Source organism: Corapipo altera, unplaced genomic scaffold, assembly GCF_003945725.1.
Source record: "Corapipo altera isolate COAL_440 unplaced genomic scaffold, ASM394572v1 2b, whole genome shotgun sequence".
In the NCBI taxonomy this organism is placed as follows: Eukaryota; Metazoa; Chordata; class Aves; order Passeriformes; family Pipridae; genus Corapipo; species Corapipo altera.
In genome coordinates this window covers 22,452,756-22,478,656 of record NW_020884874.1, presented here as the reverse complement: position 1 = coordinate 22,478,656, position 25,901 = coordinate 22,452,756, and the positions used below count along the sequence as shown (strand labels likewise).

The 25,901-nt window shown below is 38.1% G+C and overlaps 1 long non-coding RNA gene across 4 annotated transcripts in view; it reads right to left on the bottom strand.

The window, feature by feature from the left end:
- LOC113942892 overlaps positions 1 to 25,901 on the bottom strand; it is a 48,928-nt gene that overhangs the window by 5,588 nt on the left and 17,439 nt on the right. For 2 of the 4 annotated variants that reach the window (XR_003526096.1, XR_003526098.1), the window contains exon 3: positions 6,036 to 6,112. This is a non-coding gene — a long non-coding RNA (uncharacterized LOC113942892). Of the gene's footprint in view, positions 1 to 4,310; positions 4,604 to 6,035; positions 6,113 to 9,257; positions 9,522 to 11,227; positions 11,289 to 25,901 lie in introns of those variants that run through there. The other 2 variants (XR_003526097.1, XR_003526099.1) reach the window with 2 other exon arrangements.

Genomic DNA, 25,901 nt, shown 5'->3' with positions numbered 1-25,901 from the left:
TCAGCAGGCTATCAAGGTTAACTCAGGCTTGATACTAATAATCATATAAGGGTTTATATGACCTCACCACCAGACCAGCCTCCTGCAAAATGTCAAGACTCTCATTCAAAGAATAAAGAGTCTGGAGCTGCTGAGTAAGGAGATGTAATAATTTTAAAAATTGGCTAAAACTATACTATTTTTCCAGTTTATAAACAGAAAAGGTATTTCTACTCATGAAACTCTTGTAATGAATTCTTCTGAAGCACAAACTGAAAGCAGTTTCTTGGATGGGTAATTTTGAGAAAAAGGTAACTGAGAGAATGGTCTTCTAAAGGCACGTCCCAAAAGGCAGTCCCTGCAAGACTCCAACAGATACAGAGAGAAAGAGAATCTCAGGTCTTTAAAAGTTTGGATACACTTGGCTCCAGTGGGACTAATGCCCCTGACTCTGATGGAGGGCCCGGTCCCCCGTGGTCAGGCAGACTGTGATGCTGTGCTGCATTTTTTCTTGCAGATGTCAGCGTGTGCCCGTTCTGCCCACCCTTGGATCCCTACAGTTCGAGCCCTGAGATTTCCCCAAGCAGAAACTGCCAGGCATCTAACACATATCAAATTCAAGCTTGTTTTCTGTGATATAGCCAGACATTCACAATGGACAAGGCTGAAACCACCAAACCTATTTTACATGTGACCTAAGCGAGAATCCAGCTCTCCAGAGGCAAAAGGCTAGTAAATTAACCTACTGTGTCACCTAACCCTTCACTATTGATTAGTAATTATTCTTTTCAAATGAAACAAGGACATAGGACATAAGGTCATCTACAGTATATCCTGAGAAAAGCCAATGTTTCCCTACATCCTTCCATCCATCACCGTTGAGCACTGACTTGAAAGAAAAAAGTTCTCATTGAAATACAATTAAAAAAGTAATTTAACTCAGTCTGCATAAACCAGGAAAAGCTCGCAGATGTGAGCTAGTTCTGAGACAGGCATGACAGGCACAACTATAGTCAATTTTTCTTCAATCTTAAGAAGACATTGGAAAATTTCATAAAAGAAGCAGTCAATGAATAAATAAAACAACCAGGGACGAGTGGTCCTAGTGATGCCAGTTTACAGCTCACAATTCATACTGTCTCTCTTTGGCCATACTGGCCTCTCTTTGATCATTGCTTTCCTTTTTATCTTTTCCTACATCTGATTAATGGATTGAGAAACATGCTGCTCATACAAATGCACTGATTAAATTGTTTTATTACCTAGAAAAACCCACTCTACCTTCTTTTGAACTATAAATGTTGCAGTTAAAAGAACCATTGAGAAAAGAAATATATCTATATCTTTTAAAGACATAGCATCTCTGAGGGAAGCAGTGGCCCTGTATTGTCCTGTATGATAACCAATGCTCTATTCTCCAGAAGATTGACTTAGCCTATAGAACTAGCAAACAGAACAGGTGGGACCATGTTCTAAGATCTGAATTTCCAGAAATCCCAACTGAATCTAAATCTAAGATATGTTCCATGTTTTGAAGCTGAGACTTATAATGGACTGGATTTAAGATGAGATCTCAGGTCACAGCCGCACTTTTGGACACCAGAAATTTGTTTTCTTTTCAATCTATCATAAACACAAGCTTTTCTGCAGTGGCATAAATTTTGAGCAGACAGAAACATCTCAGTCTTTAGGACATTCTTTCTACAACACAGTGGATTGTCAGCTTCCTTGAGGAACTAGTGATATTGTTTTATTTTAAAAAAATAAGAATGGGAGTCAGTTAAAAGTCATCACACAGTTTTCCCATGATTTCAAAAGGTGCTGCTTCACTTCAAACTGAAATATATCATAAGTTCACAATTTCTTCTATGATTTCAGAAAACACGAGAATTTCATGCGTAAGTTATATGATTGCACACATAGCATGGGAAATGCACTACACAGTGTTCTCAATACATTAATGCCATAAGTTTACAGTAGCAATTAGAGCACACAGAGTAAAATGTGCACTTGGGTTATATTGTCAGTCACTATATTTCAAAGGTATTGAAACTCTTCATATGGTGAGTTTATGATTCTAATATCTTAAATACATATGAAGTGTATTTTATTTGAAGCCACATGTGACATATAAAAAATGGAGGAATCTAAATTTCAGCACTTTGCCTAAGGCCACAATATGCAGGTATTTTAGAGGTAAGGTTATCATACTACTCAGTTTGGGAACGTTTTGGGATAGGTTTCTTTTTTTCTACAACAGGAATCTCAAAACATACTATATGCATTGGATCCAATTCTCAGCAACTTGGTCTGTTGCTACCAAAGTATTTAACTAAAAAGAACTGACCTAAAAAGAAAGACTGGCCTGAAGTGTAGCCAGGTTCCTATCTAATGTGCAAGAATAGAGGAGTGTATCACTCCTGAAGGTGAAAGCAGAGAGCAAAGCCACCCAGCACAGCAGCCTGCTTGACTCAAGCCAGAACAGCCTCCCTTTTCTATCTTTTAATGTGCTCTGTATTTAGCTTTATATCAATATCGATTCTTCCTTCTAATCTCAAATATAATAATTTTTTTTCTAGTGTACCATAGAAAAGATCCATGTCGTACCTTTCTCTAGATAACCCAATACTATGTTCTATAGCTCCTCTATACACATCATCTTTTGTCTATACACATGGACCATCCTAAACAACTGATTCAGCCAAATACTATTTTTTTTAATATATATCGTTTCAGCAACATCTTCTCTGTTACTGCAATAGAAAGTATGTCTTCATTCTTCTCAAGGTTCTTTATTGCCATCCTTGCTTTGGAATGCTTCCCCTCAAGTTTGGAAGGAGCCTTCATAAACACCCAGAAAGTGTGCTCTCATACCAGCTCATCCTAAAAAATTTTTTTGTCCTACGAAAAGATCTGGAGAAATTAGTTTGCTGGTATGCTGAAACTGTAATTCACAGCAATATAGCATCATTTCTTCCTTGTCGTCTTTTACTTCACCTTTCTGTTGTCCCTGTTTTTATTTAGATTGTGCACATTGCTTAGTGCATCTGGGCCTCACATGAAGCTTCTCTGGTATATATCAGTACATATAACATAAATAATGTTGGCGACTGTTCCACCCTATTTCTGAGGCTGATTCAAATGTAGGACAAAGCATACTTCACTTTTGTTGATTTACACAATCAGATGTTAATGTATCACATCTTTCAGATTCTGACCAAGTTAATGCAAAATTAAAGCATCCTTCCCATTTTTAAAGTTTAATAGCTTGTCTGATTTCCTTCAATAATATAATTCGGAGTAATGCAAACTTGATCATATAATTTCTTACACAAAATACTTAGGCAAACTTTTGAATGCCTTCCCAGATTGATGTAGGACCTCCTTCCTCTGGCATTTCTTGGAAAGATGCTTTCAGTTTCTCTGCTCATTGAAGCTGAAGCAATCCTAACAGTCTTCTCAGTTCAAAACCTCTGTGGAGTTTTATCATTACCATGATACCCTATTCAAATTTAAAGTGTTGATTTGTGCTTTCCCTGTAAAGTGTGAAGATTTTTGTTTTTCTTGGGGATAACATTTGTAGTGAGCTATACATATTCAACAGTTTTTAAGAGGAGACAAAGTTTAGGCACAATGGTATCAGGAAGATGACTCTAGAAAAGAAGAAGAATCAATTTCTTCAAATATTATTCCTAACACTCTAAATAGTCCTTCTAACATTTTTACATTATTTTTAAATTGTTGCTAGATATTTACATTTCATCATAGTGTTAAGTAAACTCTGAGAATAAACAGATGACACTGTGAAAAGGGAAATATAGGTTAATAGACAGGAAATGTCTTGTCTGTGGATGAAATCAGATTCTTGTTCTTGGTTTCTCTAAAAGAATGAACAACATAAATTTGATCATGACTCCGTACGACTCCTAATGAACAGGTATAAAGATCATAAAAAATGAAAAGAACAATTAATTTTATCTGAGACTTTAAGTAGATAGTGGACACGAAGAGCAAATTGAAACTAGACAGTTACAGCAAACTGAGGCCAAGATATTAGCAGAGCAGTATGAAGACCTTTTTATTGTTTACACTAATGCTTTCTTTGAGTAACCAGGTGTTCTAGAATTGTAAATCCAATACATTTCATGAATGCTTACATCCTCTGGAAAATAACTAGTTTACTAGAGTTGGATTATAAAGAAGTTTATTTCTTTGAAAAGGAATTTTATAGCCAGTAGATTTACTAAATCCAATAGTTCCCTATAGTGCCATATTTCTCATTTTTTTTTAGAAATTAAACCCAACATTAACATAAAAATGTCAGTGGCTGAGTATGTAAAATAACTTTTTCTTAGAATTCTTTTTTAAAATATGTACATCTGAACTAGAATTATAATGGCTTCGACACTATGGATTAACATCATATAAGAGACCACAGTTATGTCAAAGCAGCCATTTCACTCTCGGAAGGACAAAGTAGATATTTTTGAATGTATAAGTTAAGTGAACAGTCTGTCATTCATATCTCCACGCATTTCAGTGGCAGGTTTTTTCCCCTCTGGCACTTGTGGTTTCAATGTATCACCCGAAAGGACATTGTTCTTGAAGATTTAGCAAAAAAGCACTAAAATGTAACCACAAAAGAAGATTTCAAGTATCATTAAGGATCTGATTTAAACCCACAAAAGCAATGAAATTTAAGAGTAAGTCAATTATGATTGACATGTGTCCCTTAACGTATGCTAGATACTGCTTGCTGCACATGCAGGAAGTTATTAAAACCATTTAACAATACATTTTGTGTGATGACAACCAGATCAAGGAACACAGTCAATTAAAACAAGAGATAGATAAATTCAAAAATTATGGGAGCTAATTCAGTACAGGAGTGTAATTAAATGTTCAAGTGGTTATGTAAACCTTTGTGGTTCACTTGTCGGACTGTCAGTCACATGGTAACAAGCTGAAGGGACCCTGCAAAGAACCATGACTTTCCCCTTAGCTGCCTACAGTGGGTCCTCCAAACTCAAACACAGATCTCTGCACAGAGGTGATTTTCTGTATAGAAATAGCAGTCACTGCAAATCCTGCTAAAGTTACTGTGAGCTGCAGGTGGTTTTGTCTGTAAGTCTGACTTCTGAAAATTTTGTTTGTGGATATTAGCATTTGGTCACCATGAAAATTGATATTTGGTATAAAGACACTCATGTTGCTTAAAGATAGAAACAGGTGAAGAGAACCCTGAAATTTGGATTCTATGGTTTGGAAAACCTTTCAGTAACAAGATGAGAGTCTCTTCAAAGATTTCCAGAACAGAGAGAGATAAAAAGGGAGGGAGGGAACTGAAAGTACTATGTTTCTGGTACCTTACTTGTTTTGCAGGAGGCACAGCTCATTAAAACACACTCAAAATGATGCTGCTAGGAAAGCAGATTTTGAGTGAATGTTAGTGAGGTCTGCAAATCAGAGTTAAATTCTGCAACGCAAGCACATTCACCACCTCCCACAGCCAGATGGGATGTGGTTTAGTAAACATTTTTTTGCTGTGAGACCTAAAGTTATTCACACAGAGGGCACAGACAGACCAAAGCTCCTCTGGTAGCTCCTTGTCTAAAAGCCACCCAGCCACATTCACATAGCTCCAACTAATGTAATGATCTAACAGCTCTGGGAGGTTGGAGCCTAAATAGGGTTAGGACAGCTCTATTTCTATCTGCCCATGCAGAGGTAACAAAGAAGGTACAAAATACAGATTCTTGTCCGTATTTTGATATTAAAAAAATTCTGTAACTTTTATCAAAGATTGGCTCCTCCCAATATCACTGTCTTTTCTGTCCCTTTTTTTCTTGATTTTTACTACTTAAATTGCAATTTTTTCAGTACTTCTTTTATTACAACACCTAAAACAGTAATGGACTGATGGTTCATTTCTGCATTTAGGCTTAATAGGAAGAGAACTACAACTTGTGGTATAAATGGTAAGAACATGCTCTAACTCTTTCCTGGCACATTCCATCCAACAGTACGGAACATCTTGTTATGAATTAATACTCAACCTCATACAAGCATTGTCTCCACATTTCAGTAGGGCACAGAACAGTTACAAAACTTCCCCAAGGTCATTGTGAAGTCTCTGTCAAAACAAGAGTAGAACACACATGATTGCCAATTTTTACTTTAGCTATATAATGATTATTTCCCTGACACACAATATCTCTTTATGCATATGTCCTTAGTAATAAAAAATAGGGAAAAGAAATACCTCAGATATATATGATGCAGTCTATAAGCAGAAGTCTCACTAAGCAATATGTCTTTCAAATTTTTCCATGAGGCATCAACATCTCTTTAAGGACTTTATCATCGTTACTGACACATAATCATTCCTTGCAGGTGGAAAACATTGCGCTGAGAGATAATTGGGATAGTTATTGGATATGACTCCTCACTGGTTTTAAGGCAGTATTAGGACATGATTGCATTGTGCTCAAAGAAAAGAATGAATATTCTCTACATTTATGTCAGATTGAGTGATTTATGGGTATTGTAAGTACTGCACTAGATTATAAGGTCTAACATTATCTGATGGGATGCAATACAAACTTAAAATATGGATGCTTTCCCCTTAGAGAAGAAAAGCTGGTTTGGCTGTTGGAGTCACAGTTACTGTTGGTTTATCTGAGTGGGGTAATTTGATCTCAGCTTATGTGGAGGAAATTGTCATCTTACAGTGCCACACTCAATGTAAAAGGAACAAATATTGTGAAAACCTTTCCTAAACAACTGGGCTTATTATCGAAAAAATCTGGTATCTGTAAATAAGCACTTTGCTAATACATTTGTGAGCAGAAAATCACTCTTAGGAATCCTATTTGTGGTGGATAGTTTAAATGACTAAGCAAACCTTGGTTCCTCAAATAAGGGCTTGGGTTTCAGATTATGTGGGAGAAAAAGGGGCAGTTGAAGGGAGACACTTCTTCATCCTACAAGATCTTTGAGAGGGAAATCCCTGCCCATAATTGGGGAGGGGAAAATCCCCTACCTGGAGCAAGAAAATTATAGCTTTATATAGCAAAGAAACCTCTAAGGAAGCATTAAATTTGCTATTCTTTTTTCTCCAGGATAATATTAACACATGCTACACATGGACATTCAGGTGTTTTGTTTATTCTAATTGTGTCACATCCAAAGAAGATTAAACAGACAAAACAGTGTGCTCTATGTGAACAGCACGTGTGAAATACTAAGGAAACAAGGACCCTTTTTCCACAAAAATGAAGGACAGTTCTCTAACAAAGCTAATGTTTTGTCTTTAGTTCAAAACTGGTCTGACCCAAAGCCCACTGGAGTCAATGTAAGTTTCTTCATTAACTTCAGAGAGTTTTGGATCAAGGCCAGTATTATCCCTGTTGTTAGGGCTTATTGTTTAATTTTAATAAAAACAAACTCTTTAATTTCCTTTTTTAGAAGAAGAAATTTTAAAAGACCAAGTGTCAGTTGTGTCCATTTTTTTATTAAAAGCTTCTTCACTGGATACTTTGTCAGCAGAAGTATACCATGAGTAAGTCATGGTATATTTTTAAGATTTTTCTCATTCAATGAAAAGGAATGTCAGAAATTAACAGCCCCAAAATTTACACCTCATGCTTTGGAAGGGGGAGAAGGGGAAAAGTAAAGAAACTAGACATACTTTTATCGCCTAGGAAGAACTTTGGTTATTGTTTTGTGGGGTTTTTTATGGGATAGAACGTCACTATGTGCACAGTGATTTCCAGTCATTGTTTCATATACGGAATTCCCATTGAAGTCAATGGCACTGTTGCATGAAACTCCATGGCAGGTTACAGCTGTAAGAGTAGTGAATTTTATCCTAATGTAACAAGTCAGATGACTGAAAAGTGATCACTAAGCCAGGTGATGACACTCCTGAAGCTGGATTTCTTTTGAAAAAAATAAGAAAGATATAAGACATCAAGCCCAGACTCCCTCTGCTGTTACTCCACAACCAGAGAAGCTCAGGTGAAGTGTTTGTAACCTTCTCACTCTCTCTGTCATCTGCTCCCCCCTGAAGTTCCAAGAGCTGAGGAGGAGAAAGCAAGCTCTTCCACTATAAGAGAAAAGCTTCTCTGATGCCAAAATTCCAGTTCCACCTTTCCCCAGACCAAACCAAATCTTGCTGCCAAGATGTCATGCCATATCTGCTCTATTTCACAGATACCTGGCAAAGCAAACCACATAGATCTTTGAAAGACGTAACAGTCAGAGAAATTTTTACTTTTGGGGTTTTTTTCATTATGGTCAGCACTTACATGCTGGATCATCCTTATCTCTGAAAGTCTGGTTTAATGGTAGCAGTTACCATCTCAGCCTAATTCTCAAGTGATCTGTCACCTGAGTCATTAAATTCAAAGTGGTGTCCACCTATATATTTTTAGTTCTTAATTCATGTGAGTCCTTCACCATGGGATGCAGGGCAGCAATCACAAAATAAGTCCAGAAGAAACATTCTGTTACCAGGGGAAAAACTCAGCCAGCTGCACCAGAGACATAGGCTGCTGGCAATATTGCAGGGTGTCCCAGACTTGGCTCATGGCCATGCATATGACTGCCTTTCCAAGTGGACTTCAAAACCAACCATGTCTAGGCATATTGTGTTTAAGACATCAGTTTCATGGATATGATTTCTCCAAACATTCAGCCTTGTGGCTATTCTCAATTTTCCATCATTATACAGTGCCTGAGGTGATTCTTAAAAACAAATTCTGACAGAAATGTTTTTTGTCAGTTTTATGAGGAATGGAAGAACGAAGGATATAGTCTCATTGTAAAAAGAAAAAAGGTGATAACACAGCTCCTGTAAAAATGTCTGATTCTGAGATGTGAAATTTAGCATGGGTCTCTTGTGCTTAGTTCCAGGGTAAAAAATAGATTGAGTGATAATAAACAAGAGAAAAATCATACCTGTGCATGCTTGGTAGAAAAGTAGCCTGAGGAAGAGTGTTTGTGATATCATCCCATGATAGGGAAGAATGCTTTTAGTCTCTGGAAAATGGGTAGCATGTTATATTGGTTCTCAACAAATCTGGGGTTTGTCCTGTTTCTCCCACTGGCCTCCTGAGTGACACCAAGAAAATCATTTTTCTCTATTTTGTCTCTGCTTCCATAGCTTTAAAATCAGGAAAACATATGCTTACCTTTTTTTTTCTTCTTTTTTCTTCTTTTGTTTTTTTTTAAAGATCTCTCAGATCCCTCAATTAAGGATTCAGAAAAGAGCTAGATAGTGTTAGTATTATTATGAATAGCCTAACACAACATGGGAATAAAGCAGAAATTATGACTCTACAACTCTACAATTCTCCAGAGTTCAGTCTGGCACAAAATTATTTTGTATAAGAGTACAAAGAAACAAGGTAATAAGGGTACTTTTCTTAAAACCACCACTGATTTAGGGTACTTCAGACTTATGAAGTCCAGTTTAGATGTTTTCTATTTTTCATGTTTTCTTCTAATGAGATCAGCTCCACTTCAGGAAACACAGAGGACTGAAAACAATAAAGAATGAAAAACAACACCTTTCAAGTCAATTTTATTTCAAATAATAAGGGGTTTCATTTTATATTAAAAAAACATACTTAGTTGACGTTTTAGGAGATCAAATGCTGTGTCCTTTAGGACTACATCTGCATATGTGTGTATGTATGGACACACATGTGCATCTATATACTTTAATTAATGTTTGGTTCTGTAAAGCATTTAGAAGAAATAAAAAAGAATAAATTCTGGTCTCTCAACTATTTTAACTGACAATATCTCATTAAGTTGAGAGATTAATTTTATTCCATGGGCATGGCAAAAAAAGAAGTCAAAAAGTTTACCCAGATCCAAGGACAACAGGGGAATCGCCTTTTTCAAGAAACATGGCTGTACAAAACTTGCAAAGTTTACGGAATCTTTCTGGTTTATATTGCTTTACGAGATCTGACAGAGGAGTATTGTTTCCAGAAGTGTAACTTCTTAATGTGTTTCCCAGAATTCTGGAAACATGGTATGTAGGTACTAGTGGTCTAAGGGTCACCTGTATCCTGCTGGAATAACCTTACATATACATGGATAGAAGTAGGTAGTGATATATATAGATGTACTCTTTGTTTTTTTCCCCAATAGATTCTTGAGAGTTACACAAAGCTATTGAGATACTAAGGATGTCTTTAGCACAGGATAAGTATGCTTTCAAATCTTTAAGTATTGGAAAAGCTTTCTGCTTTGTTGTTTATTATTATTTAGCAGGAAGCACAACATCCTTCTTCCCCTGCCTCTTCATTTCACTAAATGCCTCACAGGTAGCAGGGAGAGGAGGTCTGAAATCCTAATACAAACTAACTTGTTCAAGAAGTCTCTTCTCAAGTAAATTATCCTGATCATTAGTACAGCTTCACATGGTATTTCCATGGACATAAAGCACACGAGACAAATATTTTAAACTGCTGTTCTCCTGTACTGACCATGTGCAACCAATTGATTGTCAGCTATGCCTAATTATTTCTTATTTTTTAATAATCTGTGAGCTGTAAAGTATCTATCATGGCTGCCACCCAGACTTTTCAATAACATTAAAACAAAGCAAAACAAAAGAGCCCTCAAATATTGATTCAGTAATCTATCTCCCTCCCTCAAGGAAAGCTTGCCTGCCATAAAATTCCAATCAATTGCACATACACAATTATGAAAATATGGGCCTCAAAACTTCATTCAAAAGCCTGATTATGCTAAATATAGATCAACACGTAATTTCTCCTTCTTTTCTATTTTTAAATCATGTTTTTGACAAATGTTGAAGTTATAATGAGTGGTTTAGATTGTTTTTCTTTCTCTTTTGCATTGAAGGGTTTGTGGAGGGTTTCATGGGTTTAATAGCTACGTTTTCTTTATTGCTCCTTTAAAATACTAATAAAAGTGATGAAAAGGCATGAAAAATCATCACTGATTGCACAGGAATTCACTTAAAATACGATCTTTCCTTTGCTCAGTTATCATCTGTGGTGGTGTTTCCTTACAGAAATGGTAAAGGGCTAAAAGTTCTTAATAAAAAACACATGCTTTTCTTTACTCCACCACCACACTTGAATGTATTCCCCTGAGGAAAACTACACCAGGTTAACCACCACGAGGCAGCCTGATGGTGAATTGGATCCATTTTTAAAAATGCATTCCCAGAAGATTCAGTTTAATATGCTGTTTCTGAGAATACCTCTGCGAGATTGTCTTTTCCCTTTGATAGTCTCGCTCTTCATATTTGGAAGCAATCTCAGCTGGTGAAAGGCAAGAACAGAAAACACCATTTTGAGACAATAAAGCAACGAAGACCAGAATTACTTAAAATTTAAAAACAAAAAGCATTCAATGTTGCATTCAATCTTTTTTTTCTACCTCTGGACACGTAAAATTCTTTGCACTTAACAGAAGGGAAATTGGGTCATTTCCCTTGAAGTATGTAAGAGGTAGTGTTACTGGTCCAAACCTTAAAATATGATAAGGACATTGAGAAGCTTTTATCCACACTTATGGCCAGGTCTTGAATATAATGGACCTTAAGTGAAAAATGTGGTATTAAGGTCTTTTACTTATCTTTTGAAAGTTTTTGTTAATTTGAGAAAATATCCCCACACTTCAAATGGAAATCACTGTGGATTCAGCAGCAGGACTTGTCTTAGGAGAAAAAAATTTTAAACCAGATCTTCCAATTTGCAAATGGCATTTTGGGTTCTGTCAGTGATAATCAGTTCCACATAAAACAGCTTCACTTCCTTGTTCAGCAGCAGTGACATAGCCTTGCACATTAAGGGGGAGACAGAGAGGGAGAAAAGGATCTTAACTCAAAGACAGAAAGAGAGGCCTAGAACAAGCATTTGACCTTGCTCTGAAGGAAAAAAAAAAAAAAGCTAAATGAAATAAAAATAAATAAACTGTTACTGGTGAAATTAGAGTATCAGATCAGCTGGTTTTCTGGCAAAGCTGCTTTCAAGAATGGATGGAGGGACATAACGCCCAACAATATCTTCCCCCATTGTCTATCATGCATGTAGCTTCAAAAGCACACCAGGAAGGGGCTTCTTCATGAAGGTGTTAGGTACAAGGAGGGTTATCGGGTTAGGAAGAGGCTCGTTTTCTTTGTAATTTCTCTCTCACACTGTGAGAGGTTAAAACGGTTAAGCAGTTTTCCTTCACTCCATATTATGGCTCATTCCTACAAGTAATAAAATGAAGGAATTACTTGTAAGGGCAGATATGTCATTATTTTTGCACTCATCTTGACCCCAGCATCTAAAAATACAAAATGCTGGAATTTGTGGAGCAGGTGACATTTTGAAAAAGGGCCTAGGGAAGTCTAATAGTGTAAAGGCTAAATGTACTTAGGAGGTGGGGGAACAGAAATAGAGAGATATCTCTCCTTCTGACCTGGGCCTAACAAGATTGGCCACATAATTCATTTCAATGACTCCTTGTCTGTGCAGTTTACCTCTGGGTTTAGACAGAAACATTTCTCTTTAGCATAATGGATCACAGTGTCAAGTTGCCTACCTTCTGCCTCAGAATGGGGTTAATTTTAGTCTGATCCTCATGTTGAACACACAAGGAATATATATGACTCATCGACCTTTGCCAAAAGCATAAGATACATTCCTGAAACTCAAAGACTATCCACTATTCAAGAAGATTTGGCTGCCTAGTATTAATTGTACTGAACTTTCTTTTAGGTCTTCAGCAGCCTACTGAAGCTGCACAACAAGGTATATAAAATTTCTAAAACACCGTATCACAGTTCTGCAATCCCAATTTTTTCCCTTCTTTTTTTCTTCCTAACAACCTCACCAGTCAAACCAGCCAAAATCAAATACTTAATTCTGCTTCCAGAGGGATACTGCATTATTTCTAATGTATTAACTAGTGTTTATCCTGTAGTGTCTCATCTCTGAGCATGCTACAGCCTGGAGAATCAGGCATTTGAGCAGGAGTTAAAGAAGAATTAACGCAATGGTGAGCAAAAGGTCTTTTTACTCTTCTTGATTTGAAAGCAGACATGGCTAAATACTGATCACATGAGTAAAATGTCAAGGAGTCTATGAGAAGTCCAGTAAGGATGGCCATGTAGTTTCAGAAAAATTAAGACATTTCTCTGTATTTCCCTTAGTCTTTTTTTTCACAATCAACAAATACCTGCTAATATTGTCTGCCCTTCCACTCAAATTTCCAACTTTCATGTGTAGTCAGGCCACCTACAAAGGTGTTAGCAAAGTATTCAGAGGGCAGAATAGCATAGTCTTAGTAAGGGAATCTTGGACACTTCCCATCTCAGAAGACCTAGGGGGTTTTTTTTCACCTTACTTTTTCAGGGTAGATTTGACCAAAGGCTAAAATCCCTGCTATGCTGCAGGTCATAACAAAAACTCAGGGGCTTTCACTTAAGGAGCCTGTAGCACACTTTGTTGCTGCAAAACTGAACTGAGTCAAAAGAGCAGCTATGTCAAGCAACCTAGTGTCATTTCTTAAAAGGCATCTTTTTACCTACTACAGTGGCAGCCTATGGTGCAGTAGGAAAGACACTTGCAGTTCCCTGTGAACATGATCCTATATTTCCCACGGCCAGTTCTTCTGCTTCCCCAAAGCATAATGATTCATCAGATTTAGCCAGGAGGCCTACCAAAAAGCATCCAGTCACACACGGCTTCATCATTTACTGCTATATTTACCTTGTCCTCCTTACACCAATGTTTCTTCCCTGTGCCCATCTTTCCAGCATAGAAACCAAGCAGACCAACAACACTGGGGCTGCTGCAGCTCTGGAAACATGCTTATCTACCAGTGTCCCTCTTGCCTTTCCTACCTCAGAGAATATCAAAGCCTATCTCTTCTTCCCTAGCCTCACGGAGACAGCCCTTTAGTCAAAGCATGGCCATTGCTTGCTATCAGAGCCAGCTCTCATCAAGGGCAACACCAGCTTTTTGCCACCAAGCCCCTCAGTGCCAACTGCAGTGGAAGACACTGTCACTGCACTGATAATTTTTTTCAGAAGCCTAAGTCAACCCCTTTGAGACACAGAGAGCCTCCTGCTATAGACTGGCATAGTTCCATTAAATTTATGCTGAGTTACACTATTTGCAACCATAAGTCTATCCTCTTGTGTATCTGAATTATGAAACAGATTTTAGTTACAGTATCCCACATTGCTCCTCAAGTAATAAACCATACAATAGTCTCAATCTCCTTAGATGCATGTTTAGTAATACCTTGTAACGTTTTTTTATAGCATTCCTACCTTCACAAATTTCATTAATTTAATAATCAATGTCTTTATGCTTATTGAAAAACCTCAGATTAAAAATGGTTGTTAAGTTCAGACCAACAGAACTACAATAGAAAATTGTAGTATTTGATTAAAATACAACTGGTAAAAATAAAGAGGTTCTTGTTTGTTCTCTAGTTATAGCTTTTAACCAGAGCAGATAACCAAATTCCAGATTTTGGATGCATATGAAATGTGATCCCTAATCTAAATGACAAGTAACCTCTAGTATAATGGGATGAAACAAAAACCATAGCTCCAAATACTCCTAAAATTTGGGGGGTTCTAAATCTGGATTTGAAATTTATGGCTTATGCCTACTCAAATAAACTTCTATTTAAAACCATATTTCAATAAACTTCTATTTTGTAGTTTGAGCCTATTTAAGTAGCCCTTTAAAATTGAGTTCTATTTATAGGACCCAAATTCATTTACAGTATCATTTTTTATTATTTTAGGACTAGCTATATCTTTATGTAAAGAAGAACCTTTCTTCGGAAGATACTTCTCCCTTCATCCATGACATAATCTCAGGGATGCAACAGAAATGGTTGCATCATGTGTTTATTATTATAAATAAATCACTTATTGGCAGTGTTTCAAGACAAGAACATATAAGAAAGATGAGTGTGAGAGGGTGAAAATATTTTAGTTACTCTTATTCCCATAATTTTTTCTCTTTTCTTTGTTGTCTTTGTTTTAAATAAATTTAGTATAGAAGGTTTTGAATTAAGTTTAATTGAAGAGTAGTCCATGTTCTCACTGAGTATTTCCCAAAATGGATAAGACTTAAGGCTATTGCTAAAAATTATGATCTTGTAATATGGTGTTCAAAACCATCACCCAAAATGAAATTATCACAATTATTTTTGTAAATATGTTTTCTGCCAGACCATTCTTTTTCAGCAGGATCCATTCTTTATTATCCACTGCCATCAATTTATCCCTGTTCTTTTTTCTCCTTACTCATCTCTTTCCTTTTACCCAAATCCCTGCCAGTCTTTTTCTTTCTATTAGTACCCCTTTCCTCCTGTTTGGGGCCAAAAAACAATGGTGAACTCCGCTGATCCTCAGAGATCAAAAGTATATGTGACTGTGCTAGAGTCACCTTGCAGTATTAGTGCTTTTATAGCTTTTCCTTCTTATCTCCCCATTAGCACTTGAACTATACCTCATTTTTATAAGGCTCCAAGTTCTCTCTCAGGAGAGATGAGCAAGGAAACAGATGACAGTTGCCACTTCTAGGTTTTCCAAAAGTTGGCAATCAGAGCGAGAAGTCATAAATCCACAGTACTGCTGCAATATCATTTTCTGTAAACCTAAGACATAAATTGTCATATGATTCCTTTAGGCTCCCTTACCTCATATGCTATGGTTTTGTTTTAACAAAGAAAAAGGTCCATCCTTTTTTCCATTTCAGCTGAGGAGATATGACAAAAGACAGAGTCTTCATGAACTAATTACAGTCCTTTGGAAACTACCTTTTGTGCTAGGAAAATATGATTTTTTTTTCTTTTTTTTTCCTGCTGATGAGAAAGTAAACAGCATGAATAAAAAGTACTATTTAAAGAAAGAGTACAGTTACATAACCTTTCCACAAAATTCAGACAATTTTTTAGCTTCGCTTTGCAAAAAGAAGTATGTTATTTCCACAGAATTATACACACAATAATCTATAAAAAGATTTCTATATGGAAAAAAAATAGGGTTTTTTTTCCTTCGGAAGAGAGTAATACCTAATGTCACAGTGCACATTCACCATTCAACAATGCCATCACATTTTGCCATATTCTAACAGTATACAGCAGAACCTGCCAGCATGTACTCCTGTCTCCCTAGTTTGAAAATAAAGGAGAAATGTGTGCATAAAATAAAACCTCTTATGGTGCAGGTTCACAGTCATCACAAGCTGATATAGGGCCAAACTGTTACCAAAACAGAGCTCTAGGTCAGAAGGAAGTTGCCTACACTGTAAAACCATGACCATTATATCATTTTTTGTTGCTGATGCGGTCTAGAAGGACCATGTGGGTAGTCCTCCCAAATCAACAAAGCATTTACCAGCACCACTGCTAGAAATCAGAAGAGAGGTACTTCTTAAAATGCAATAAAATTTGGTGGCATTTAAAGAAAGTATATAAGTACCAAGAGGAGTTACATAAGTTAAAGTGGATGTGGTTAATTATTTCACAAGCAAGATCTATGCAAGAAAACATTTACTATAAACAGTGTCTGCAATGTATTGTCCACTTAGGTTTTGTACTGAGAAAGCACAGAGACGAAACAGTACTCAGATAAGGATAAGACCAGGGTTAAGAATTTTTCTGCTGCTAAGAACTGTATGCAAAGGTGTTATCTATTCTTCAGTGTTTGATCAGTGTGTGAGAGGACCCCACACGTAGTTTGTAACTATATAGATGTAGTTCAGGCTTTTAGGTTCCCTCAGCAAACTCCACTAGCATGGAAAACAGAACCAAGATGACTATGGTACCCTAAAGGCAAGAATTATGTAACTCATTTTACTTGCAATCTCCTAGGACCCCCGAGTAAGCATTTCTTTTTCAAGCTGTATGTAATACGCATTGAGAAAGACCCAGTTGTTTGCATGGAGGTACCAGATTTGCATCTATATTAGAAATACTCTTCCTCTCTTTCTCTATGTCCCCCAGTGAAGTGCAACAGAGTCATTATTTCTCATTTTATTAGACAACAGCACAGCAATTTTTATCTAAGAAAAACAAAACATCATGTGAATCATACACAAAATCTCTTATTTTTCCAGGAAGGGTAAAATCATGAAAAGAATTGCAAGAAAATGTGGCACACTACTTTTGGTGCCTTCCTGCCAGCCAGAAAGAAAAGCATAAAAACAACATCAACAAAAGTCACAAAGAAGTTTTGTGGTTTATCAACTATACCACTGAGCCTTTTGGCCATCACTGTAAATCTCTTCAAATTCTTGCTCCTGTTTTGATGGAAAACATTCAGTTCTATAATAATAGTACTTAGATAACCTGTACTTGACCTGTCTTTGGATAGTGGTGATTTTCCATACAAGATGTTTTACTGTGATAACACAGTGATTCAGACACTCTATCTTAAGGCAGCTGGTGCACAAGTGCTTGGCTCTGAGAATTTTTTTCTCCACTGCTATTTGAATGTAAGCTGTGTGCTGAAGGTCTTTTATCCCAGGCACATTTTCAAAGTATTCTCCCAGTTAATGCATTTCCATTAGAATCCCTCTGTTTTTTATTTCAAGAACACAGCACTGCACCCATGGGAACTGAGCTTTTCAGGTGTTAAAGAGGATTTGTTATAAAGAAAGTGATTATAATAGGATTTAATGTAATTGAAAGTCAAGGTACAGTAGCCATACACTGTATCAGAGACAGCATTAAACTTGTTTTGTGAGTGAAGGAGTTTTGCTAAGTAAAACCTGAGGCCACAATGAATAAACTAGGGTGGAAGACCTCCTGCTGTTGTGCTCCGTTCATTAGCCAGTGCTGTCCTGACTGCCTTGCTCCCCAGAGAGGCAGGACAAGCAGCAGAGCTGAACTCCCAGAGGCTTGTAACACACTGAAAAAAATCTTTGGAAATAGCAGAGGCAGCTCCCATGGATTCAGCCCATCCACACAAGTCCTCATCTTGCAGGTTGTCACTAGCTCTGGAAGAGGTGTTTTCAGCCACAACCCCAGGTAAGTTGCACAGATGGCCTGACACTGGCATGCAATGCAATGCTTTTGTTCACGGGACCAATGTGAAACCAATTTGATCTTCCACAAATTCGCTGAATTCCTGTGTGTCATCTACCCTGCTGGCAAACAAAGGAGTTGTCAAAACTCTCTGGAAAAACCCTGTTCCCCTTAACTGCTTTCCTTGCATCCTTGAAATCCCATGGACAGACAGGCTTACGGTATCTCACATATTTAAATAACCCTTATTATCAAGTAATTGCCATTCTTCAGAATTTTCATCTTCTTTTTCCTTATCATAGCTTGCACTCTTTACTTTTGGCTTCATTCCTGCTCTCTCCATTTTCCAGGGAATCTTGCTTACCTCAAACAGCATTTTGAACTTCACCATTTAATCATAATTTGTTTTCTCTTTCCTCCTGCTTTTTTTTTAGCTGCTTCTGTGAGTATTACAGTGTCCTTAGATAACTTCTTTCTTTATTGTATGTGGGTAGTAGAAGTCACTGCTATTATCTGTATTCCACTTGTTCCCTCTTTGCTATTCTTCAACATTATGCATTCAGTAACTTCTCCAGATCAGAGGTCAGGAATTTAGACTTACTCATATTTGGGCACTTTTATGTGCCTAGCTGACTTGGTCAAAATATTTTTCATTTGAAAGACAAAAAGTCTCTTTCAATAAAAATGTATTTTTAAGGAAAGAAAAATATATACTTTACAGTGTTTTCCATGGCAAAGGGTATTGTTCCAGAAAGAAATCAGTTCAGATCAGACCAACACAAACTAGACTGAGGCTTTAATGAAGCTATTGCTTCAGTTTTCAATTTTCACAGGAAATCTCTTAACAAAAAGCCTGACATTTTTCTTTCAAATTTCCTAGAGATAGAATTGGCATTTGGAGGTCATAATGAATGTAGGTGACTGCAAAGGTATATTTGACTTTAAAAAAACAGTGACAGCTCTGTATATTGGATCTTCATTAATCTGGGTCTTCACACTGAAAAAAGATATTTAGAATAATTAAGCATTTTCACGCACTACAGTGAGCGTAAGTTTCTCACAAGCTGTTCCTTCCTAAACGACATAGAATAGATGTCCAATCTTGAGTTAACCACAAATAAAGCAACTTGGGGTTTGCTACATGTATGCATATATGCACCAACATCAAAATCAACATCCTACCCCAACCTTTTGCTTGTTGCCATCTCTGAAACACAGGCCCCTCATTGAAGTCGCATGGTATCAATTGCAACAGCATGAGCAGCAACTAAACAGCTCCAGTTTCAAGCAACATGTTCCTGTATGGTTTGCTTTTCATGCCTCTGCCCATCCACAGCTCAGAAGTTTGTATGAGTGTAAAAAGTGGATGTTCTGCTGTGAGCAGGAATCAACCAAGGAAAACAGGCTCTTGTTTCAGAAAGGAAGCAATTTGGTGTACCATCACCAGAGGAGGCTGAGGGTGTTGGGTCAGAGGAGAGAGAGGTGAATATTTATTTTCAAGGCTTCCTTGCTTCTTGTCTTCCAACTCCACTTTAACATTCTCCTAGATGGGGCATGAAACTGGAAATCCCAGGTTCACCATTCCCATTCTTCTCTTATTCTGACTACAGCTTGGGCAGCGTCTACAACTCTGAACCATCTCTTTTATTTCATTTTCCAAATGTGTAGTGGTCATGCACTCCTAGCTTTCCTCATACATAGAAGAGAAAAAGCTGTTTGCACCATTATTTCCTTTATTTCTGCTACTTCACCTCTCTATTTTGGGTCAAGATTTGTATTCTTTCTTTGTGAGGAAGAAAGAAAAAGAAAAATAAAACAACAACTGAGGAAGTTCATTATGAAAAAAAGTGAAATGTCACTGATAATTAGTTAGGAACACCAACCCGAGGAACCAGTTTAAGAACACACATAGACACACACACACAAAACAATTAGTGTTTCAAGCTTAAAATTCAGGACCTTTGATGAAAATGTTCAGTGGTGAGAGGATCAATTTCTGATGATGTTCTTGAAGGGCAGAAAGAGAGATAATAACTTTGATGCAGGCTCTTTGTTTAAAAGACTATTGTTTGTAGTTAGCTACTATTTAATCTCCACTACAGAGAGGAACCACTAGACAGCTAAACTCTCTTCTAATGAGATCATTATTTTCTTACCACTCTTCAGAATGAATGTCATTTTACATAGCAAAACTACAGAGGCAGCATTTTAGAACACTGCTACCTTTTATCTAGCCAACATAAGAGGCACTTGAGAAAAGGACAAGGAGGGTCAAGAAGAAAATGTATGCGGCAGAGCTTCTTTGCCTGGCAGGCAAGGAAAGGACAAAGGAAGAGGTCCATGATAACAAGACTGACCATCATTATCAGTGGAGAGGGGTCCAAGCTGCAAAGTTTCAGAAATAGTTAGAGTAGGTTTGGCCCAGTATATTAAAGGGATTTGTCTGGATTTAATGCCAACCTTCAGGGTTTAGTCGCATTTTTAATTACCACTAAATATTGTTTAATACTTCGACATTTGCCAATTATTATACAGCCTGGAAAGATACCAGCAAGTTTAGCAGCGACAGAAACCTTGCTGCTTCTGCGTACTGCCCCTTTAAAGAGCGAAGTCTCTCGCTCCCAGACAAAGGGGACATGCATGCGATATGTGCCATTTTGCATTTCATTTTAGCTGCAGACTGAGAGAGGAAAGCCGGTGCATTCTGCTTTAGCAGTTTCAAACCCATCTGCCCGCCCTGCCCCTGGGCCAGACGTTGCCTTCCCTTAGAGCTCCAGCAACACAACCCAAACATACGCCCGTGCCTCAGCCACTGCAGCTCACAGCCCACAGCTTAAAGAAAGGGCAGCTCTGCACTAACACACGGGATCGCTGTTCCGGCCATAGAACCCTTTAAGCAGGGAGGGAGGGTGTGCACTGTTGGAGTCAGTCACGTTTTAAATTGCTGTAAGTCGCTGCTTTGGTGCCTGACACTCAGATCAGTCAAGCAGGGCATTCATATTCATGGGGCTGACACTCTACCTGTGCCCCTCTGCCTTGTTAATAAATGAACGGAGGATTCTGAACAGGAATTTGCAGACCAAGGAGCTGCCTAGGGCCAGCTAATCAGAAAAAGTAGTCCCAGGGAGCAGGTAGAAATTATACTGCCAGCCTTGAGCATTCAGAATTGTGAAACTGGCCCAAGGAATCATGAGAGCTACTTAAAAATCATGTGATTTTAATAAACAATTCACACGGGAATGGTTTTATTTGCTTTTGGATTTTACAGATTCCCAGGATCGTGTTTATAAACTTTTAGCCGGAATATAAGGCCCTGAAGGTTCTTATTAAAAAGGGAAAGAGAAAAAGATCTGCATCCCCTCCTTCAATACCAGGAATGAGCCACAAGATAACATAAGATGTGATCAGAAATCCTGCTACTTGTCAGACTTTTAAAGCCACAAGAGCAGGCAATCATTTAACCTCTTTATCCACTTCTCCCTCTCTCCTCATATTCCTCTTTAAAAACATGGAAGTTTTTCCATTTGTTCCTTCTGTTGATTCATTTGTTCCCCCTGTGTTTCTCTAAATCTGAAATAAGTCGTCTCTTTTGCCCTTTGTTTATGGGAAAGCATGTTCGAGAAGCGAAAGAATCAATGCTCCACTCATCAAATGGAGGAGCGTTTGGCATTCATAACATGAATGGATGAAAATAAATGCCTCTGGCTGCAGTTTTCTCCCTGCCGTTCCATGCTCCAGCTCTACCAGGCCTGAATCCGAGCGGTGGTGTGGGAAAAGGGGCCTCTTTTTCAGTTTTCAGTGTAACGGTCAGAGCATTCAGGCATGTGCAGACATGCCAGTCCTGGCCTGCGCTTTTTGTTTTTGTTTGTTGTTTGTTTTAACAGCTGCTAATAATTATATTATCCTGCTACAGAGGTAGTTCTGGGAAATGGGGATCTTTGAAAGCACCGAAGTGATAGGAGGAAGATGCCGCTTCCCTCCCCCAACTCCCCTTCACCATGTTAGTTTTCAGATACAAACAGCATTCCTGCCTCATTCCCCTCCGAAGTTAAAAGACTTAAATTCTTTACAAGGAAGGTCATCCTTTCGTAGCCAAAACCCTGTTTGCTTTTGCCTTTCCACTCACTTTCAAATGAAACAAAAAATAACCCTGAGAGTGTGCACTAGCGCACTTCACCAACTAAGAAATTAAGCATAACAAGCTCGGGGCGGGGGTGGGGGGGAAACTGTGTTTCAGTTTATTGCTCTGTGTGTGTGTGTGTGTGTGTGTTTTCAGCACAGGGCTCTTCCCAGCAGCTCTGCCACGAATGCTGCGCAGAGTGTTCCCAACGTGACCCTATGGTGAGTTAGCAAGCTCTGGGCACACGGGCAGCAGTCACACGGTGTTCAGGACCTCGGTGTGCTCACTCAAAGGAACACTGTCAACTACCTTTAATAGTGTTAAATATAATTTATCGATTCTCCATTGTTTGTAATAATAACCTCCCTGAAGCTTGAGAATAATGTTTTCTTTTCCCCTGCAGATTTTGTCCTGTCAAACATTTATTTTTTTTCATGGTGTTGCTAATAGACCTTGAAATTAACACCGCATTTATGTTTAGGATCCATACCACGATTGTTTGTGCTGGTGCACTGCACTCATCCATCAGCAAAGCGAAATAGGAGATGGAAGATGCATCTGAGCCCCTTACCACCCTGGGAAAAAATGGGTCAAATTCTGCCCTTAGACGTAGGCACAGAACACTCATTAAGGTCAGGGAGAGCCTGGCTGCATATATGTCACTGAGGCAGAATTTGGCTCAGTGCTTACTAGCTGATAGAAGTTGTAAAGCTAGAGGGGGGATAAAATGTTGGGGGGTGTTTTAATATGTCCTATATAAACACTGGTGTAGAGGATTTTGTTATCATTCTGTGAGATCAGATATGTTTAAAATGAAGAAAGGTATCTCTAATTACCTATGAAATTAGAATAAGCTTTAAAGTGAATTAAATATGGTCTAAACCAGTGACAGTATCCCTTTGAACAGTCGCCTAAGAAAAATTACCAAGCTCCAAGTAAAACTGGAAGATTGGGTTTGTCAGACTCACTTGTATTTAACAAAATGGCAGTTATTCCATTTTACATTAGCAATTAGCAATAAAAGAATTTATAATTTATTTAGAACTTTTTTCCCCACTTTAACAAAACTTCTGTAAAAGTCACGCTGCTATTAAAAGCACATTGTGTTGAGAACCTCTGTAAAACACAGTATGTATCAGCATCCCATTAGCAAGCGGAAATCAGGAAATATTTAAAGGGCCCCATGTTATACCTGCTAGTATCTCTTTCTTTCCCGGAAAATGAGAAATGAGCTGGAATGTAAACAGGGGGTAGAAGGAGAATAAGAAATGCACCAGGACTGCATTTGGGATAGTCAAATTCTACAGCTTTGCACACGGCCTCTGACTTCTAGGGAGGGGGTTTCCATCGCTTGTAGAGAGCTGATGATGCATGGAAGGCTGACGCTGCAGAACAGTCAGCACAGGGGGAAGGGAGCAGGGAGAGGATGAAGGAGTGGTATATACAGCTTTTCACCTTTCGATCTCTATTCAATTCACTCTCTGTGAGTGTTATGAAATCACTCAGAGCAACACAACATGATGAAATAATCACACTTGCAAAACCTGTGTATATCTAGAAATAGCCAGAACTTCCTCTATATGTAGGGCTCCCATGCAGGAAATAAAAGCTGGGTGATTTATGGCATTTTATTGCACTTCTTGGACATTTCTAATGTTTTTTTCATTGAGAAATGGCAGAAGCTGCAATTTGGATTTTTATTGTGCAGTTCATGAGCCTTCTCCCCAGCCCCCTTCCCTCTTTTTCTTTTCCTGGGTGAACTTGCTTTGAGTTAAGGAGATGAAAGTTTATGGAGGCAGAGGAGTGTCAAGGGGACTGAATCCAAACACAGAGCCAGTGAGCATGTTGCCAGATTTTATCTACCCTCACTGAAAATACAGTATCCAGAAAAAGATGGGTGATTATAAAGGAGAACGGCTTAGCCTCTAACTTACACAAAAATTCTTGGACGGGTTTCTAGTTTTCTTTTTTAAACAAACAAAACAATGATTCCTGGTTGGCAGTTCCCAAAGTCTTTCCTTTTTTTCCCATTTTTTGGCACATTGCTGAAAGGTCATGCTGATGTATTTCCAAAACATGCTCATTGAGTACAGCTTTGCAAAAAATAAGAGCCCCTTTCTTTAAGGTCTGATCCTCCTCTCATTTAAGGCAGAGACAAAATTTCTGCTGTTTGTAGGAATAAAGGAGTAGAGCCTAAACAGAGATTCGAACTCGCTGTAGGTTTAAATATAGGCTGAGTAACACCAGCTACTCCTAAAGCTGCTGACACTATTATACAATCCTGTTTACCATTGCTTGTGTCTGCCAGACTGTAACGGTTCAGGCTATCAATGCTCATGGTACTTTTCAGTCTCAAGTAAAGATTTCTGACAATGAGGCAAAGCTAAATCAGCTGTTTCCCATGTTAAAATAGTGATGATTCCTACAAAAAGCCCTTGTGCCCATGCATTTCGGGGAAGGAACTTAAAACCCCATGCGCTTTATTTCTGGGATGAACCATATTCCACCAAAATGTTGCCAGACGAAAAACCTTTCCAAGATTGTGCTTTCCATACACTTCATGGGCTGCAATTTTAAACTGCCGAGTTTGTTTAAGCATCATGCATTTAAATGTAGATAGATATGGCTGCTTAAACTAAAGGTGCACAAGCACACTTTGCCTGCTGATCCAAACACTTGAGTTTGTTTGCAGGCATACTGTCTTGTAATGTGTGCACATGTACCTACGTGCCTGGGGGGGGGGGGGCTACTGTTGTTTATTTGGCTTAGGCAAGCAGGCAGTAGGATGGGTAAATGGACAAATAGCTTGACTAGAACTCAAGGAACTTACGCTCTGTTCTTGGCACAGCATCAAGTTTCCTGCATGACCTTGTATAAGTCACTTATTCTGTCCTGCGCCTCAGTTGTCCTTGCCTGTAAGAACTTTCCTTCCTTCCAGTACTGCTATATAGTTAAAATTCATTAATGAACCAAGCAAGAAATGGCCAGTGGGGCAGAAAGGAGGGGTGGGTATTAAAAGAAAACTTTCTTGATACTTGCCTTGAAGGGCTTCACTCCTTCCAGGTAACTTTAACTGAAGAATAAATAACATTATCAGTATTCACTGTTGTGTTGTAGCAGTGCTCAGATGTACTAGTCATAAATTTGGAACCCATTGTGCGGGGTTCTATGCAAGCACAGGACAAAAGTATGATATATTTGGCATCAAAACTATCATCAGAAGATTTTCATAATGCTGGATAAATCAAAGTCAGCACTGCAGATCTTTGTGCCCAGCACTTGTTTTTCTAGAGTTTTTATATTTAAGGGAACACAGTGTGAACTCACAAACACTGAAAATTTCACGTACTGCTCAAATGTGAAGCCTGCTACTCTCTCCTTTAGTTGCTTTCAGTAAGAAGTGACATCTTGTTGGCTTCTGGATGGGGCTTTTATCTAAGGAGTTAAAGCAAACACAAATCTGTTGCCTTTAAACTCCAGTCCTGATCCCAGTGAGTTTGCAGAGGGCTGAGAGGCTTTGAAAAGAAAGGGAGGTTTTTTTGTCACCTTTGACACACAAACATCCCAGCAAGTTACCTTGTTGTTTATTTCCACTGTACAACCCTGAACATGCTGCTTTCAGGGTGCTTACCTTCCATAGCATGACCTTTCAAGCAAATATATCCCTTCAAACTTTGGAATTCAGCGAGATAGAATTAAAATCATTGACCTTTCATTCTCCTTTCCTCTTAGCCCACCTCCCTCTCATATGCTTTCCCTTTAATAACCA